Source organism: Argiope bruennichi, chromosome X1 (genome assembly GCF_947563725.1).
Source record: "Argiope bruennichi chromosome X1, qqArgBrue1.1, whole genome shotgun sequence".
In the NCBI taxonomy this organism is placed as follows: domain Eukaryota; kingdom Metazoa; phylum Arthropoda; class Arachnida; order Araneae; family Araneidae; genus Argiope; species Argiope bruennichi.
In genome coordinates, this window is record NC_079162.1 from 134,518,665 (window position 1) to 134,538,005 (window position 19,341).

General features: G+C 30.4%; 1 protein-coding gene across 3 annotated transcripts in view; it reads left to right on the forward strand.

Moving 5' to 3' along the window:
* Positions 1-1,213: 1,213 nt before the first annotated feature.
* Positions 1,214-19,341, forward strand: part of LOC129958648 (transient-receptor-potential-like protein) — a 311,546-nt gene continuing 293,418 nt past the window's right edge. For all 3 annotated transcript variants that reach the window (XM_056071253.1, XM_056071255.1, XM_056071254.1), the window contains exon 1: positions 1,214-1,369. The gene's annotated coding sequence lies outside the window, so the exon portion shown is untranslated. The remainder of the gene's footprint in view (positions 1,370-19,341) is intronic.

Here is a 19,341-nt window from a genome sequence, read left to right on the forward strand (position 1 = left end):
TTAGCTAAGCCTTATTGAATATCTTTACTAACAAAAAGTAAGCTATTTTCAATATAAAAATTTAAAAGAATATAATGGAATTTTTCCTAGCTTTAAATCTTCAAGCAAACAGTAGGTAAATTTTGTGCACTATTCTGTGTTTTTCTCACTTACGAACATATTTAAATCGAATTTACGTTTGTCTCATTTAACCAGGAGAATATGCCAATATCCTTTCTAATGATATGGGATTTCAGTGTGTGTTCTCAAAGGCAAAGAGAAGTAACAACCGAATAAAATAATTGAGGGCAACCGAATAAATGAACTGGAAAAACAGAATTCAGCATGATACTAGAAACAGACAGAGTATCTAACTTCTTAGGCATAATATTCTTACATTTATTCAAACACTGTTCAATGTTTATTACAATTCGAAACAAATAGTAAACAGTATTAACTGAAAAATTTCTTTATCTGAGATACTATACTGAAATTTTATCCCTCCAAAATTTTAAAAGTTAAACTTCATTTATTTGTTTTTTTATTCCCATCTGATGAAAAAAAGAAGAATTAAAACTAAATTTACTTTTGATTTATTAATATTTACAGAATTTCTAGAATATTGCCTTAAACTCAACTGAACGTAGCTTAGAATATTTATTCAAGAATTATTAAACATAGTTGAAAACAAAATTAGACAAATAACGCTAATAATCTCAGCAGAAAAATTGTTTTCAATTACAGAAAATGTTTCTTTTATTTTTTCAAATTTTTAAAGTAAAAGTGATGATTTCTTAATTATTAATTCCTTATACTACAATATTAATAAAAATCAAATTTCTGTTGTTTCGCCACAAGAGTATTTCATTTAGGTTTCGGTCTATATTCAAGAGAAGGGAAAAGACCAAACGGAAGAGCCGAGCTTAAAGAATCCCCGGTAACAGCATAGAGATGCCAAATTCGATCATGTGTGAAAAATCAAAGAGCTCAGGCAAGACACCAAGAAAGTTAGTTCATCGACGGATTTCTGAAGGCTCTGAAAAGTAGTTTTTTCCCCTATCATATCACAATTTCGTTAGATTGGCCCACGGGCGGCCGAAGGGTGGTCTAAAAGTTTGGCTGCGCATGGGACGACTCCTGGCATCACGTGATTGCGGGATCCCATCTTCCAACCTCCCCCACATCAATGAAATCACCATCCTCTCCTTTTCTCACACCGACGGATCAACTCCGGCCCGGCAGCACTGGGATCGTTCGCTCTGCTACTCCAAACTTTCATTTCTTCGCACTCAAACTTTTCCTATGCTTTTTTTCTCCCGATAATTTTCTCCCTCACTTGGGGGTAGCTGCTTGTTGCACTCGATTACTTCAGAGCTGGTTTCGACCCTAGGTAAGTCGATGAATATTTACCTAATTAATTGACTGATTTCTTAAAACTTTTGCCAAACTTTATTTATATTTCTTTTGCATTCACAATTTCTGGATGAGTTTTAGTACTTTGATATCAATCCAAATTCTTGATTGAATTTTACTAGAAATTGCTATTTTCCGAAAAGAACTGATATTGGTAGGGTCAATTTTGTCCGAAAGAATCCGGCGTTTGGATTTATGTCAAATTATGCCCTAAAAATGAAAACTTCTGAAAGATAAAAATTTATATAACAAAATTTTCCGTGTTTTAATATTATACAACTTTAATGGAAATTAAAATGAAAGAACGAAAGTGAAGCATATAATTTTATTGTTGAAAAATAATCTAATTAAAATCACAGCAATATTTATCATCATCCATGTACGCAAGATTTAAATTACCATTAGTTACCATAGTTTATGATAAATTAACATGATAAGAATTTAATAATAGATTTCCTGTTAACTTTTGTGCATTGCATTAGTTTTTTGTTTGGAAACGTAATAAAGGTATTAACAGATTTTTTTTTTGCATTTTTTTTAAATTTTGACTTTAATATGTCGTTTATAAAATTAAATAACTAAAAGTAATCTTACATTTCTTAATATAACTAATAAAAAGAAGTGGTTTCATTCTAATTAAAAGAAAGCAATAATATTTGTCTGTGTGTTCTTATGATAAAACTTAAAATGATTTGCTGAAACAATTAAAGTTTAAGTTGCATATTTAAAACAAAGATTAAAAGGACCTTTCTGAATTTAATTTGAACAAGAAAAAAATGGATTTCCAGATAAAAATTAATGACAATTTTTTCCAATTGCACTTTTTGAAAATCCACATTAGCGTGATGAGGTTTTCTTACCTGTATGCCTTTTCTGACCAAAAATTAGTTAATATTTTGAGATAACAATATCTAGATAAATATCCTTTTATCTATTATTAAGCTATACCAATATTTATCTAATAGTTTTTTTAACATCTTTAAATAAGCTATTATTTCTTTATTAATACAAATCAACTATTTAAATGAAAGTATAATGCAAGCGATAAGTATTTAGACATAGCAATACTAAATTTAAAGAGATAAGTGCCATTTTATACAACCAATAACTATATTTAAGGATTTATCAGAAACACGAAATGGCGTTTAGCAGTAAATAAACCCCTATTTTTTCTCTTATATATATATGCGGCTTTTGAATTTTAAACATTGATTTCTAAGAGTTATTTATTGATAATTCGGCTTGTCTCATTCTATACCCTATGCATTGAGATGAAAAGCGTTTTAAAATGCAAAAAGTTTTGCATATTAATTTTGTAGTTCAAAATATTCCTATTTATGCATTTTAAAAATAAAATTGCTTATGAGATTATTCGGTTCGCTTTCGCTTTTCATTTGTTATCAAATTTTAAAATGCAAATATGTGAATACTGTACAATTTTTTTTTTTCTGCTTCAGAGGAAATGACTTCATTTTTTCTTTTCTTTTCAATAATATTTTGTTTTCATTATGAATAGAACCTGCGATTTTACTAATCTTGTTAGCATTTCATTAATCTTTCTGTATTCTATTTTCTCCGCACCCTTAATAGTTAAATTATTTTCTAGAATGAAAATGGAAAATTTTATAGAATTTTTTCTGGAAAGAACGTTTAAGTAGTATATATTAGCTATTTTAAATAATCTCAAATTGTTAAAAAAAATCTTAAAATTACTGCAGTATATGCATTAATTTTAAGATAACTAAGACGCAATTTCGACTTGAAATTTTTGAAGCAACAATCAATTTGAAATGACTGAATACATCATTTGATATTTGCAACAATATTTAAGTCATTCGGGCCTATAAACATGTATAATGTGAATATCACAATTGTATTTTTTTCATTAATTAAAAAATATTCTTTAATTTTTTGAACTAAATTTTAAAATGTGAACAATTTATCTAGAATTCCCGAAAATTTTGATAAAAGAAATAAAGTTTTATTTTTTTGCTTGATTCCTATTTAATGGAATTTTTATTTAATGATGTTTTAATTTACGTTTTGTGGTACTAAAATTTTAAAAGAAATTTTAAATCTAATCTATAATGAATTAATTGTTTAATAATTATAAATCAAATTGTATTTTGAGGTTTTTTTAATGTCATATCCAAAGCTAAACAGAAATATTAAGAAATTCTAAACTTAAAACTGTCTATTTGGTTATATTAAATGAAGTGCATTTTCTTATTTCAAAGACAAAATGGCAGTTCGCAAAGAACGAAAGCATTTTTACTTAAAATGAAAATAAAAATCTTGATAAAAAGTCCCTTCATTCATGTTTCATATAAGAAAATAATAAATACATAAAAATTAATGTATATTTAAGTACAGTAATGAAAAATTGTTTTGAAAATGTTAACATGTGCCGAAAAAACTTTGCTTTCTATTTCAATTAGTTAGTCAAAGCTTTAATTTCGAAGTTTTTTGACTTGTTTTACTAAAGGGTTTTTGATTTATATGTGGAAATACATATAAAAATATTGGGAAATAAAGTTTTGAGAATTGAAACATGCGAAAAAAAAATATTATTAAACGCAAAATGAAAATGCTTTAGAATTCCGATTGAAATTCAACATTCCGTTAAAGATGGTGCAAAGGTATTAAAAATAACTATTGATATAAATATTTTTTCAAAGTTAGTATTACAAAAAAGATAGAGTTTTGAGAAATGAAATAGAGATAAATCCTTTTAGTAGAACCTTTTACTCACCTTATTTTAAAGGGTATTTAAGAATAGAAGATTGTTTCTATTCTCTTAATAGAGTAATGTCAATGTAGCATTAAAAGAAAAATCTTTTAGGCAGATTTATTTTTTGTTGCTGGCCATTCTTTAGTTTGGGTTTATTTAAACTTGCATATCAAATTATTAAGCAATATAACGAGAATTAAACAGAATCTACCATGTTGTATGAATTGAAAACAATTTAGCAACTTTAAACGAGTATAGTATCAATATATTAATCGGCAATTAAAATAATAAGACTGATTATTTACTTTGGATTGAAGTCTAATTGAATATGTAATAAATTTTATAGAAGTGATTGCTTCATTCTTTTTAATAAGGCTTGAACAAAGAAACAAGTATTTTTAAAAGATCAATGTATTGTGAATATTTTTAAAAATATAAAGACTATTTTTACATAACTAAATACAATCAAGTGGTAATTATCATCAACATTGCAAGAACATTCTATGAGAGTATAAAATAAATAATAGCAGAGAGAAAAAAACGTATACATATAATTTTTTTTTATTTCCACTGGATGGAAGGTTTCTTTAAGTGTATAATATAAGATTCATTTAATAATAGTCAAATTTATTACGATTACTTGCTTGCAGTTTGCTGTTAATTGAATTTAATTAAAAAATTCTGAATACAAAGACAAATTGAATACAATCTGAATTTTCAAAGGATTCTTTTCGTGGCAATATTCTTGGAAGGCAAATGGAGATTTACTTTTGATCATTAAATATGGGAATATTCGTCTTCTTTTTAATGATTCATGCAATTCGCAGACCTAATAAAGATACAGATAAGTTGGTTTGGTTTTGTATTATTTATTGGCGCAAGAGCCACACCTGGCCATACTGCGCCAAACAGATATGTTGAGATTTTCTATAAGAGTATTTGTTTTGGTACATTCACACTGACCTCTGATTTTTAAAAATTAATTGAAGAAATTCTTTAAACATCGTATATTCATGCGAGTTTTTAAACAATAATGTAAAATAAATTTTTGATAACACTTCCTCATGTAAGATTATAGAGACATGTTATATTATGGATGATACTGCAATATATGCTATCGTGTACAGCAAATGGTATTATATTCTGTATAAATTGAAATTTTAGGAAAATGAGTGTATTCCAAAAATAATCAACAAATATGAATTCACCAATTATAATGTGGCACTAAATGATATGTCAAAATATATTTCTCGAGTTATTTTAAAGTTTACTCCACATGGCTCACAATGATATGTTCGTAGCTTTGTCAGATATTATTAAATTAAATCATCTTTTGATATTAGTTGCTCATATAAAGAAATAAGGAGTTGCATTAAGAAGAAAAAAGCTTCTTTTCTATTGGTGGAAACACAAGAAATTTTTTTAAAAAAATTTGCAACCCTCCCCCTTTTAAATTTGGTATTGCTTTATCTGGTTTTTATTAAATAAAAAAATTTGTCCCAGAACAACAAAAATAAAATGATATTCCAGCTACTGAAAAATGTTCAGTAACTTTCGTTTGTTGAGGACATTAAATTTTCGTTTTAATTATAAACAAGATTTAGATATGGTAGTTAAAACATTCATTTTACTTACTTTCAATTGAAAATCATCTGTTAATGCAATTTTTATGTAAACTCATTGTATTTTATGCTATGCAGTATTATTTTAGGACATTTTAACTTTCCTCTTCTTTCTGAACAACTTTAGTTTCAAGATTTCAAAATAATCAATACTTTTCTCTTTTCTGTAATGACGTTCTTAGTTGATACCGATTAAGGATGAACGCACTCTTGCCAGTCATTTGATACGGAACTAAAAGTACTTGATGCTTTGGAATATATAAATTACTGCAGAAAAAAAAATGTTTTTGATATTGAAAAATTGATCGAATAGCTTTTACGTGAAGTGACTCCGTACAGATTTTTTTTCAAACATGTTGTTTTCTTTCTTTCTTTTTGGCTTCTTTTTCTTAATCTTCCCTTCAGCTCTTTAATATATTAACCAAAAGACATAGCTATGTAAAATATCTGACAATCCGTTCTTCACCGTCAAGAGTAGTAAAAATTAATATCAGCCAGAATTTTGGATGGTTTTAATATATTTTCAAAGAGCTAAAATTTGAAACAAATCCATGTCTTCTCTATACCTTATTCATAGTGGAATATAAATGTGTACAGCATTTCATTTCACGAAATGTATAGAATCATGTTGCAGATCTAATATCCTTCACAAATTTCACTTTAAAATTCATTATAAATCTTGCGAGAGTAAGATATTAAACAAGATGCGGATTTATGTTTTGCATGAGAATGCGATGTCCTGTTAATTTATTCCATTAATGTAGTATGTTATTATAATAATATTTTTTTTTTCTGTTCTACGGTTTTTTCCATGCATTTAAAAGCATTATGAATCTAAACATCTGACAACAACCAATTAAGTGCGTCATGAATAAAATAGATTTAGTTCCTGTTTGATGTGCTTATTTTGCTGTTAATAGCTTACAAAGTTATTACATGGTGTCAGAAGAGCCGACTGGATTTTATTTCGACGAATAAGGGCTTTGAAGTAATTTTTTTAAAATATGCATGATGAAAATCATTCTGCTTTCATTCATCTTCCTCATGAGTTGGAGGTCACAGAAGAAGTGGAGATCCTGAGAGGCAAGTTTTGATTTCTGCGTAACTGCTACACAGTTAGTGAATAAACCTGCGGAAGTTTAATCAGCAATTTTTATGTGAGTAATAAGACCGGCAGCTATTATGATTTTCATTACCTTTGGATTAACAGAAGCTGAGACAAAGAATTTTGTGATAATTAAAGAAAAAATTACTTATTACTTTTCGCCAAAGCCAAACATCACTTGTATCTCAACTGTTTACAAGTTATGCACGAAATTTTTGATTCGTAATTGATTCAATCTAAATCCTAAGCTGGGGATTGTTCTTTCGGTACTTTGCACGATAGATTATTACTTGATCAAATTGTGCGTGGAATACGTTTTGATAAAATGCGAGAACTATTGTTAGCTGAACGAGAACAAACACTGAGTAAAGAGTTTGATTTATGTCGTGCAAGCGAACAAGCAAAAACTCAATTCAAAGAGATGCATATAAGTGATAATAATTAAAAGGACATTCATTTTTTAAAATACTCTTCATAAAAGCTTCTAAAAATGCAACTAATTTTAAGCAAAATCTGAAAATATTAAGGAAGCTAGGTTATGCTGGCGTTGGAATCTGTCACATGATTTCCGTAATTGTACTGCGTTTTTGTTGTTACCTGAATTGAAACAAAAAAGGACCCTATGTCAATTTAAATTGAAGAATAAATGTTCATATAAAAAAAGTACACCGAACAAAGAAAACTTTTCTGATGGTGAAGATTAAACTTCTTTATTAACTAAGATACTTTTAATATCCTTTAAATAAGTGAGTAAAACTAGGGCAGAGTTCAATAACAATTCACGGTTTCAAACTATTTGATTTGATAATGGAAATACTATTAAATTTAAACTTGATACTGATGCCGAAGAAGAAGTCATAGATACGTAAAGTTTGTGTCCCATTTCACAAATCTCCCATACGGCATGACCCTCTAATAATAGGTATAGAGGTATTTCACCAATGCTAGGTGATATATGTATAAACTGCATCATAGAAAATATGTCAGCAACACTTAAGCTAATAATGGTTGACGGTGAATTTATTTGTATTCTTGGATGTCATACTTGTGAAAGACTAGGTTTGATTCTACGTTACCGTGTACCAACACAATGGCATGAAATTAGAATTAATAGTTTCGGTAAAAATTTAATGGCACTGATTGAATTAAGAATTTTGAATATGATATTAAATTTCAGAATGGTGTCGAATTTCCTATCCACCCTCCTGGTAGAATATCATATGCCTTGCGAAAAACGGTTAAAGTTAAAATTGATTCCATAGTTAAAATGAACATTTTAAAACCAGTTATAAATGCTGCCTCTGCAGTTAACTCGTTGATTATTGTTAAAAAAGTGAAAAAGTCCATATATGCATGGATCCAACGGATATAAATAAGGCTATTAAGCGACATCCTTTTAAAACAATCGAGGATATTGCTGCGTGTGTAGAAACAGCTAAATATTTTATTTAACTTGATCTAAGCGAGAATTTCGATGTCCTGGTGTTTCCAAAAGTACGTCTGATTATCTGATGGAGCATGCACCTCAAGGTCGTTATTTCTTTCTGAGAGTCCCTTTTGATTTGGCTGTTGAACCAGAAATGTTTCAGCAAGTTATAAAATCTATTTTGAAATGTAGAATGCTCAATGGATGATATTTTGATTTGGTCAATACTAAAGATAAGTTACAAAAGTCTAGTGAAAATGTTATTGAAAGACTACTTGAGCATGGAGTACGCCTTAACAAAGAAAAATGTGCTTTTGGCAAGAAGCAAAAATAAAGTTTTTAGGGCATGTGTTTACTTCGAACGTCATCGAAAGAGATCCATCAAAATTTTAGATGTTAAAAATTTGAAAACATCAGCATTCCTTGTCGAATTACAAAAATATATAGGTATGATAAATTGTGCACCCAAATTTATTCCTCGTTATTCAACAATATCAAAACCCTTGCAAAGACTTCTTCCAAAGAACGGGAATTGGGGATGGTCCACAGATTAAAAAAGTGCGATTGTGAAATTAAGAGAAGCTTTACAAAATATTCCAAAATTGGCTTATTATAACGTAAATAAGCCCGTGATAATTCCTGTAGATGCGATTTATATTGTCGTAGGAGCTGTTCTGCTTCAAGAAGATACACCAATTCCATATTCTACAAAAATTTTGATTCCTGCTTAAAAACGTTATCCGCAAACTAAAGAAGAATCCTTCGCTATTTGCCATGAATGCAAAATGTTTCAAGATTATATTTATGGCAAACTAATGGTAACTGAAAACGTTCAGAAATCTTTAGAAACGATTGCCAAAACTTTTACAATCAGCAACACCTCGTTTACACCTCGCTATTATTTGATGTATTCTTCAGAAATATTATATAAACGTGACCTAGCTATGTCAATACTTGATTTCTTAAGCCATGACTTTAAAATTGAATCATTAGAAATATCCAGTGAAGAATAAGAAACTTTTGAAATCGTTTTAGATCTGATTGCTGTGTTATTTAATAAAATGACTGATTAAATAATCAATAAACGAATGGTAAATCAATTTAACATAGTACTGCAAAAACCGAATAGCATTGCCTGAAACCACATTATAAAGCAACAAAACATATAAAAAATTTCCATATTAACAGATTCGACAAGTACCAAAGACAATTACGAATTAAAGATACAAATAAATGAAATAAGATTACACATAACTAGTAAACAAAAAAAATCTAATTTAGGAGCTTAAAAATCTTGAGCATATCAGATTAACAGGAGTTTCCAAGCTATACAGTAAAAATACAATATTATTTGTGGTCCCCTGATGAGTAAATGTAAAAGTTTTCCAATAATTTTAAATTCAGTAATATTGATCAGTTTTTCAGTAATATTAAATTTGAGATTACTTACTCATTGCAATTGTTGCCATAATAAAACATTCCTATTTATACAAGGATTTTGTAATACATGGCCTTGTAGAATTTTACTATACAGTCAACCTTTTTTTTATATATCCACTGAATGTGTCTAAAATCTCGTGCAGGAGTTTAAATTAGTACCAAACATCTTGATAATGCTCTCAAAAGCATTTTATCCATTTAGAGTTATTTTTTAAAGTCAGTACATCAATGAATAAAAGAAAAATAGAACACTTATCTCAAGGAATTTTTCGGCACTTAATAAAATGGAGTCAATTCGCAAAGGAGTTCTTTTCGCGGTACACCAGCAGCAGGATTCAACGATCGTCCCCTGCGCAATGAAGCCAATTTATTGTCTCTGCAGGGTTTCACAATGATTCCAGCTCTCGAGGTGACCACATCATAATGGACTAAATGATTGATTCAACTCGAGTAAGATTCGACTCCTTTTCTTGTTCTTCGACTTGTTTTGTTGTTTCAATTTCCTAGCAAAACGCAGTCACACTCTCAGTCATTTAGCAGTAACCCGTTAGCTCCGTGTTCCAATCGTTTCTCATTCTTTTGGGGCGACAGCGCACCATGCTTCGAAGGATCTCTCTAAAATCCAGTCAAAATTCAAAAAAATCGAATTTTAAGAAGTGTTCCTTATTGCATTTTCGATTTAGCATATATAGCTTTTTCGACATTGATTTTTTTCTCCGCATCTCATTGACTTCTTGCCTTTTTGGCGTCAAGAATTAGTGGATTCTATTTACTCCCCTTTCGATCTTTCAGCCCATTTCCGACCACAGCTGCTTTTTCCATTGGGGAAGGTACCAAATTCTTGGAAATCACGAGACTGATTTTAGGGATAGAAAATAAAATGCATGTTTCACAGGAAACAACATGGTTGTTTAGATTCACTCTATTCTCTGCATGTTTCGAAATACTCATATATAAAATTAGAAAATTATAATTGCAATTTCTAATTGGTGATGTTTATAAAAATTATATTTTGAGCCCCAAATTGATAATTTAAAAAAGATTAAATATAAAAAAATGTTGACTTGAAAATTAAATAAAATAAAAACAAAATAATGCGACATACCATTTACAAAAATGACCTATCTTGAGCTTTTATATGCAATCATTGAAAATGCAGAATTGCAGCAGTTGAAGCTATTAAATTATAAATGCTCTAAACATGTTCTTCATCAGCCTTGAAAGTATTGGAATTATAGATAAGAATTATTAGTGTATGATAATCTCGTATTCAAAACAGAATACTTAACAGTACCTACAATGCTACAAAGCATATATCTGAAACTAATTCATCAAGAACATCTTGGAATTAATCTCTCTTTGGATCGAGCTCAAGAAATTATTTTTTGGCACAGAATGTTTTAAGACATAGAAGACTACATTCAATACTGTTCAGTGTGTCAACAAACTTTCAGTATTCCCAACACAAATGAAACCAGTGTCTTGTTTCCTGGAAAAGAGTTGGTACGTATTTGTTTAAATTTGTCGGTTAGCTATTGGTTGTTAATCGATAGATATTCTGGATATTTTGACTTTAAACACCTCAAAAATCCTAGCTCTGATGTTGTAATTAATTATTTGAAAGTCATCTTTGCCATTCATGGGAGGAAGATAATAGGCCATAGTATAAATCACATGTTTTTCATAATTTTGAACGCGAGTAGAAAATCGGACATCAAATTTCAATCCCGCTCTATCCTGAGTTGAATGAATGCACTCAGCTCTATGTACAAATAACCAAATTAATTTTAAAACGATGGAAGATCGAAGGAGTGGATCTTAGATCGACTCTCCTGAATTGTCGAAATGCAACAAGTAAAGAACTACCCACTCCCGTTCAACGACTTTTTAGAGCTCCACTTGTACTTTCATTCTTTTGCCTCCATCTCAACGTCTAGCCAGAATGTCGTCATCGGGATTTCTACGAAAAATAAGAGGAAAACAAGAATCGAGTCCCAAAACTTCTTCAAACAAATGCTTCTAAGAGGCAGAGTAATTCAACTGAAAACGTCTGCCTGAAACTGAGCTCCTGCTACCATTTTTCTGCATCATATGCTCTTTTTTACTATGACTAATGGGAATAGTTTAAGGTGAAATTCAGAAGTTATCCACCATGCCTAAGCTGATATTCCTCCTACTTGGGAATGTGTTATTTGTTCTGCTCCAGCTTATTCACCTCAGAATCCTGCTAAGACTCCCTCACAACAATTCAGCTCTCCCAGTGCTCCCTTGATGCTGTAGGGATTAACAGGGCCAAGGTGAAAAGCATATGAGGATATATAAACAATTAAAATTCTAAAAACATTTTATAATTACGCATAATGAAATCAATAAATGATAAAATACAGTTCACCAAAACTATCAAATTCTTTCAGAAAGTCACAGGATTTAGTTGCAATATGTTACATTACAAACATATATAAAACATTAAGTAGAGGCCAAACAACATGTAAACCTTCGGAGGCGTAAAATATGTACATAAAATGCTAAAAACATGGTGTAATTCTGTTAGAATGTTTTTTGAAAAAATTCTCAATACTTCTGTATTTAACCGCTTGCGGTGGCAAGAGTTCACAGATGCGCGTGTCAAAACCATTAACTGTAACTCGTTACGAGGCACGCAAAAGTATCCGATAGTTTAGAGAAATCGAAAAAACTTATATTTTCTAGAGTGCGCCGGTAAGCAATCTCACTCGACGGGTCGTGAACATCATTTTTACTTCTGTGACAATTGTCTACTGACGTGTATAACATGGTGATAAATGCATCTCTATGCGCGTGGCACGTCTTTCCACCTAAGTGGTTAAAAAATCGATACATTTTAAAATCTATAAAATTATAAATTAAAGGGAAAAAGAGATTGAAGAGAAAGAGACTGAAGAACGCTATTTGTTATATTTTGTGGGAATGATGCATTTTCTTTTGTCTTTTTGAGGTTTGGTAACTGTATAATGCTTTTTGAGGTAACAGTATAATCCGTACTGATTCTTTTTGAGGTAACAGTATAATACTTAATGATTCTTTTTGAGGTAACATAATAATGCTTAAAATTTATATTATAAGTTTCTTTAAGAAGCATTTCCCGAAGGGTAATTTTTGTTGGTTGATAAAAATGAATAATATTGTTTCAGTCTTACTTTTAAAAAGGACAATTTGAAAAGATGAAGAAAGACATGTTTTAAATGAAACTATAGTGATCGCTATGATTTTTTAAGAGATGATAGTCCACCTCTTTTGTGAACATATTATAGTCAGATGGATAAAACAGGATCTCTAATTGTGTTGTTATCGAGGTCTGTATCAAATAATATGTGAGAGGGGGATCAGAAGATATATAACTCATTCTATTTTAAAACTCTAACACTGTTCTGTTCATTGTGCTATGCATTTCCTTATTTTCTGTCTTGTTTCATTTGCTTTGGGATTTTGTAAAGCAAAAGCCATTTTCTGGCTAAACAGCATCAAATATATGGTTAAAGTATCTGAATATGTAAATCTGAATCAATACAAATCAATCAATACTGAATCAATACAATCTGAATCAATACAAGTAATTTTCGCAAACAGTAAAAAAGGTTATTTACTTTGAAAATTAGAGTTTCGTACGGTAAAAAACAGCAGATTGGGCAAAACCATATACCATATATCCATAAATCTATACGAAATAAGATGATTTCAATATATAAAAGGAGTAAGGAAGTGCGATTGGCTCTCCAAAATGCATTGGACAAAACCTTGAGAAAGTTTAAAGAATTTTAAACGAAACGTACGGAAAGAAAGTGAGCTTTCAATTGAAACTTAGTCCTGAAATCATTATGTCATTAACAGCTAGAATAGCAGTGTCCTTAATGTAGATAATCGGATTTAGATGTAAATTTCGCTTCCTGCAGAAGAGCCTATAATGATTCTTCTCAAGTGAAAACTTGTTCCCATTAGTTTTATAGCATGCCAGAAACTTGAAAATTGTGCTTTATAACAATCATGTAATAAAACTCATATTTGAACACTGGAAAGATATTTGTAGATCTTCAACATATAAAATTCCTCGAACGGAGGATGGTAAATGATGTATTAGCAGACTAAGGTGTAGGATAAATAGAGATACACTGAGGACACTTCCTTGTGTAATACACTCAGCCTAGATAAAATTATCGGTATAGCTTCACTTGATACCTAGCATACTAATCACACAGGTAGCTAACTACCGGCAGATTGATACATAGAGGACCACAGTGCATCATCTCTCTAATGGATCGTCACTCACGGCATACACGGGAGAGGGGTTAACTGCTCATAAGAAGCAACAACTTATTATGGTGAGCTACCTCGTTTGCCTTGGAGGGGCGGAAGGGTGAATGAAAAAATAGACAGGCTAAGAGGAGGGTAAATTTGAAAGCAGACCAGATCACTTGGGTAGCTTGGGGTCGTGAAGCCCCTCACACCAGAAGAAAATGTGCTCCTGAGGGGTTTCTATCGTTATATATCCAATTAAAGCGCAATCAAGAGCAGCAGTTTATAAAAATGTGAATACTTCAACAACTTTTCACTATTGCTTGATTCAGAAGTTATACCTTAATTGTAAGCATAACAAAATTTCCAAAATTTTATTAAAACTATGTCTTATACTGAAACCTACTCAACACGGAAACCAAGCAACGGGAAAAAAAATGATAAAAAGCCAGGAGGAAATATTTGTGGCAACAGCGAACACGTTTGAGTTTATCAATGAAATATGTTGTTATGAGTAGGCTTAAATATTTTTCGAAAACTTCATTTTCGTGTTGCAATATTTTCTGAAGTTATAGCTGAAAGACACCAAATTTTCACTTATTTATTAATTAATTAAAATTAAAAAATCGCTTCAAGGTGCACATTCTTTCGGAAATATATAGGTGTCATACTCTTAGTAGATCTAAGTCAAACAGAAAATTTGATTGATTTGTGGTGAATTGCATATAAGCCAGTAACAGCGCTTCTACGCGGACAACTGTTTTGGTAAAATCGGATCGTTACTGGACTGCTAACCTAAAGGTCCCAGGTTCTATCCTCCGAGCATCTCTTACCTCGGACATTGAACCTTCAACCTTCGTACAGCTGTTGTGGCGCCATCTATCGCAACCAAAGTCGTCAGATTCACTTGACGCAGCAAACCAAAGTCGTCAGACTCACGTGACGCAGCAACCCAAAGCCGTCAGACACACTTGGCGCATCAGCACCCACAAAACGTTCGCCATAACGCTTGACGTTATTCAAACTGGGTACAGGCCCATTAAGACAACAGCTACTACTACTACTAAATATATCACCACTCAACAGCCATATCGTTCGTCTCCCCTTCGACTCACTGGACGGAGAGTACTATGGTGAATTGCATATAAGCTAGTAACAGCGCTTCTACCCGAACAGCTGTTTTGGTAAAATCGGATCGTTACTGAACTGCTAACCTAAAGGTCCCAGGTTCTATCCTAACGCGTCTCTTATACCTCTAAAGATTCAATGGAATTTTATACAATGCCAGGCTGGCTTTTCTATGACAAACGCAAAGGGTTTTTGAGGTCTTTGTCTCCGATTCATTATGAAAGGATCAAGAGACAAAAACAAAGAGATCAAAAAGTAGAAATTTAATCAAATTACTAAAACTAATATCAGTAATAAAATGAATTAATTTTTTATTCAAGGTATCTTTCAATATTTTCTGCTAAATTTGGCAAAATTAAAATGTTTTATTCTTTTTTTTTCGTCTTCACTGTGCGACAGCCCCGGATGGGCCTTCGCATTCTGCGGATTCTTATTCTAAAATACTTTATTTATTCTAAAAATATTAAAATTGGTATATTCGGTCAAAATATTTTTTTAATTGATTAGTTTAATTTATAGATATTTTAGTTTAATTTATAATTACATAAAATAATTAAATTAATTAGTTTTATATTATTAGAATTGGTGCCTTCGGTCAAAATATGTCTTATTGATAATACCTATCAAATGAAGAACATCAATGCAGTGATTCGGTAAGTGATTTTGAGTAAATATGTGGGGCTAATCCGGAGTCTAGTTCAATTTTACTGTCATTCTACGACTGCTACTTCTATGCTGAAAGCCTTTGACCCTACAATGTATTATTTTTCAATTCCTTCTGAAAAGAATATAGTTTCTTTCGATAACAGACTATAATCGATAAAAAAATTACTTAAAAAAATAAACTATGTTTTACTAAGTTTTTTTGACCAAAAACTAAACTGTGTCAATTGGCTACACTATGCACTAACCCTTGCTTGTGCCTATTAATTAATTTTTCAAATACTGTGGTAATATTTTTAAAAACTTTTTTATAAACTTTTATAGCATAGATTTATTATATATAACTTTTATATATTTATTATTTTAAATTATAAGATGTTAACATAACATGTTTTATGTTATACATTGTTACAAGATATGTTAACATCATCAAAATATAATGTAAGATTTAAATATAATATCAACATAATATTTTTAATATAATTCAAATTGTTAATTTAGAATGAAAAGTAGTTTTGAAATTTAAATCAGAACAGACAATTTTTATATTACCTAAATCAAAGCAGTACTTTAAATAATCTAGCTTTAAATAGAAATGAAAGAACATGCATATTTTGAAATCTATTTTAAGTGATAATTTTTTAAACAATTGTTCTTCTCATTCAAGCATAGAGGAACATTACATTTGATGCATTTGATTCAAATAAAACGTTTGCAAGACGATATTTTAGAACGCAGTTTGTTCTCAAAATGCTCCTGCCAATGGTCAGTTTTATCAGACCGAATATTTTCAGGTAGGTTTCTTGCAGAAGCAGATTTCCCCTTTTTTGGTGCCGGCTCCTTCATCTCTTCATTTGAGGGACGACCTCGTTTTTTTGTTAGAGTTGGACCATAAGAGCACAAGGATTCAGCCAAATTTAGTCTAAATTTTAAAAGCTTCATTTCAACGCCTGTGCTTCCAAGTTGCTCCTTTACACTTTTGAACGATCAACAAGCATTTATGTTAAAATCAACTAGATTATAAAAGATATAAAAATACCACTTTTTATTTCCCATAATTATTTTCTACCTTTCAATCAAGCTATCTATTAGATATGCTTTTGTTTGTATCTGCATGGGGCTATGTAATTAACTAAGTAATTAACTATGAAATCAAGGAAAGCCAAATGTACCAAAAATATGAAAAAAAACAAACAATAGGTCTTAGATAGAAAAAACTTTCAACATGAAAAAATTATTTTTTTGATTAATTTTATCATTTTAGTATGACGTTTCTAACTTGTATTTATGCAGCTAGAGACACATTATTCATAATGGAACTACTATTGTGATCTGTTGGCGAATTTAAGACCTAATGACAGGAATCCAGCTTTTTCTCATATTTGATGCTTAATGCTGCCGTTTGGAAACATTTATTGGAGCTGCTAGAGGAGAAAGAATATGTGAATACAAATAGCTACACAATATTTTGTAGCGTAATAGATGTTTTTATGTAATGTAATTTATTATTAATCTGATTTTTTCATATGTTTTACCAATTGTTTTAGTACATACTTTAAAAATCTGATCAACATCGCTCAAAAGATAAAAGAGTATATACCGCAATAGTAGCGGTTTTTGGAGCCCTATCAGCATACTTATTTACAGACATATCGATATGTCCTGGAATCCAGTACAAAAGTATATCATATATATCTTTTAAAAACCGGACCAGATTAATTGCAATACATGGCTAACAGGTCACTCTGCCTTCATGTATGTAAAATGGTCTGGATAGAAATTTTCGAATTTGCATATATCACCCATTTTGTCTTTTCTTTAGATTTTACTGCTTGTAAAGACACGATAATGGTAAATATTTCCGCTATGAATGCTGAGTTGTTGATTCTGAATTGTGCAGTTTTTCGGAGATTTCTGAATGATTAAAAATGGAGGCAAAACCACTGGAATTTCCTGTTATTTATCCATCTGTTAAAACTGGTTCATAATCACTAAATTGCTGGCTATGATGAAATTGAAAATAAATTGAGGTAGATGTAGTGCACTTGGATAGTCCCAAACAAAATAATACTGCTTTTCACCCAAATGAGAGTTTTGTCTTATTTTGGTAAAATTTCCACGTTGTCATATTTAAATGCTGTCATAATGATCACACTCTATGTTTGAATAAAGGTATGTAAAAGGATTTACTTGCATAAAAAATTCTGAATACTGGGTTGACAACTCTATCCCAAAATGGATGTAGATGTTCACAATCACTTTAAATTTTGGAATAGTATTTCAGAGAATGTTTTTATAGTCTAAGTTCTAAACATAATGCGTTTTAAATGGCATACAAACTATGGACAATCAATGATCTAAAAGCTCTCTATGAAAGTCTGAACACGAAGTGATGGACTGTATCTAACCCTTGAAAAGTGATTTGAAAGTTGATAAGTAGATGATACAACCATAGTCCAATTTAGATAAAACAAATGATTTATAAATTTTCATAAAAGATAAAAACTCTGCATCCCATGTAGAATTCCATAACATTTTAAGAAGATTTAAAGATTTAACCACATTTTCATTTTAGAAATGAGATATGGTACTTAAATGTCAGTTTTTTCGTTTAAAATTATACCGAGGAATTTAACCTCAAGAATTGCAGGAATTACAGTGTCTTTGATAAAATCTCAGGATGGGATGAATCGTAATTGCAGGAATCGACAAAAATGAAGACAAATTGTTTTTTTTTTACTTGCAATAATAAAACCGTTCTCTTTAGCCTAATTCAGGAAAGTTCTATAAAATTCCTATTCAAACATGAACAGTCAATCCGATAATCCTCTACGTACAGTTTCCTATATATATGCTATTGTATTATCCCATTTCATTTGAGAATGAACAAAATGACGTTTTTCCTTTGGAACATCTTTGTTTTGTTGAAATTGACCACCTATGAGGACTTGGAAAATTCTTGTTTGTAAAAGGTTCAAGGATCATGCAACTTTTCAGATATTATTAAATGATTAAAAATTGCGGCAGAACTAATATGGTTCCCTGTTTTAGTCCAATTTGTACACTACTGTCTGTGAAAAGAAAATAAATTCATGAATTAAAATGTTCTAGTTATTTCAATATATTTGTCTGCTGTAGAAGAAATTTGGTTTTCCTTCGATAAAATTTCCACATTTTCCATAGTTAAATAATGTCATAAGGATCGCGTTAGATGTTCGAATGAGGGAATATATGAAGTTTTGTTTGCATAAAACGTGCTAAAAGGAGGGTTGATAATCTTATCACACATAAGATGTTCGCGGCTGCTTTTTATTTTAAAATACTGTTTCAGAGAAAGTTTCTGTCGTCTGAATTCTAAACATGTTATTTTACAAATGACGAGCAAACTATGGACAGGAGACATTCGAAAAGTTCCTGAGTTTTAAATGATGTATAGGATCCAGTATCTGTAGTACAGATTTGCAAGCAGAGTCGTAAATCATGTATCTATTATCCAATGTTAATAAAATAAAATTTTAAAAGATATTTTAATTTCTAAACGATTGAAAATATGCACTCCAAGTTT